The sequence below is a fragment of the Rhagoletis pomonella genome, unplaced genomic scaffold (assembly GCF_013731165.1).
Source record: "Rhagoletis pomonella isolate Grant_MI unplaced genomic scaffold, Rhpom_1.0 Rhpom_scaffold_00025, whole genome shotgun sequence".
Lineage (NCBI taxonomy): Eukaryota > Metazoa > Arthropoda > Insecta > Diptera > Tephritidae > Rhagoletis > Rhagoletis pomonella.
In genome coordinates, this window is record NW_023458579.1 from 356,910 (window position 1) to 358,297 (window position 1,388).

Below are 1,388 nucleotides of genomic sequence, written 5' to 3' on the forward strand. Positions count from 1 at the left end.
TTGAGTACACATTTTTTGAGCTATGGTTCTCATGTAATGTCAAGATTACGGATAGCGCGAAAAAATACTTTTGCTAATCTGGTTTTTTTTTGTCTACGGGGTTGAAAAAATGTTGTTCATTTAGGTTGGCGTATGGATCAGATAGCCTTTTTATTAAGCTTTAATTTCCTATTTTTAAAACCTCTCTTAATTTTTTTGAGTAGTGTATAGTGCTCTTGACCCACTGCTGCATTTACAGTCACTTTGTGTCTTCATACGTGGGGAAGCCTTAAAGACCACCTGCAGAGTAAAAAGAAACGGATGTGGGTATAACACTGAGATCTGAGCCCATGAGTCATTTCAATGCCACAGGCACGGTTGCCACTTTGGTACAATTGTACCAAATATGGGCCTTTTTTCTCCGCTTGGGCCTTAGCACTTCTTTGTTTGTTTTGGGCCTCTTTGAAGCAACTATGGCTATTCGTCCGTTGGAATTATGCAGGACTCGATACCGCTGTGTTTCTTGACGAGAGTTATAGCCTCTATATTCTTATGGTATTCGACGCGCTGAATGTGAATCCGAGGTCTGAAAAAAATAAAGTCATATACATAGGTTTCTGTTGTCGTTGAATCCGAATATGGGGCCCCTTAATTCTTCAAAGTTATCTAGAGGCCATTCCAAGGTCGTCTCAAGGTCAAATTCAGAAGAATTGTATTGAATTTTCAGGTTTTTCAACAAATTTTTCACTACTTGACCTTCAAATGGCCTCGAACCTGATCTGATGGTGACTAACAGACCTCAGATTCGTATTCAGGGCGACCAATACCATAGGGATATACAGGTTTGGTTCAATATGCAGAAACTTTTGTTTTGTAAACCTGTGTAAATAATGAAAAAAAAAATTATTGCAATTTTTGTTAACGTTTAATATTATAAAAAATTTTTTTTCGTTGGACGGCAAAAAATTGTACATTTTATTTTATTTTGGACCTGAAACATTAAACACAAAATTTTTATGAAGTGGCAACCGTGGCCCACAGGAAGTTGGTTTCCCTGAGGCTGAATGCTGGTTTAATTCCAACACTGCAACACGAATCTTCACTTATGGCTCCAAAACTGACGATGGATCAGGATCTGGGGGTTTTTCGAAGTTAATATGGATGAGCTTTACTTTTTTCTTGGGGAGCATGCTTCGGTGTTCCAGGCTGAGGAATTTGCAATCCTCAAGGGCATGGCCTACGTGGTGGATAATAGGTCGAGGGGAAGGAGTTTACGTGTCTGCAGTGACAGTCAAGCTGCACTTAAGGCATTGGCCAGCCCTCTAACGAAGTACTACCAAACTAGTTCAACAATGCAAGTTGTAACGAATTCCACGTGTTGCATATTTATTGTCCTGAAAATTATATTT

At 39.1% G+C, this 1,388-nt stretch overlaps 1 protein-coding gene across 1 annotated transcript in view; it reads left to right on the plus strand.

Moving 5' to 3' along the window:
* The window catches only part of LOC118749638 (cytoplasmic protein NCK1), a 155,388-nt gene that overhangs the window by 55,328 nt on the left and 98,672 nt on the right, over nt 1–1,388 (plus strand). The gene's annotated exons all lie outside the window — the stretch shown is intronic.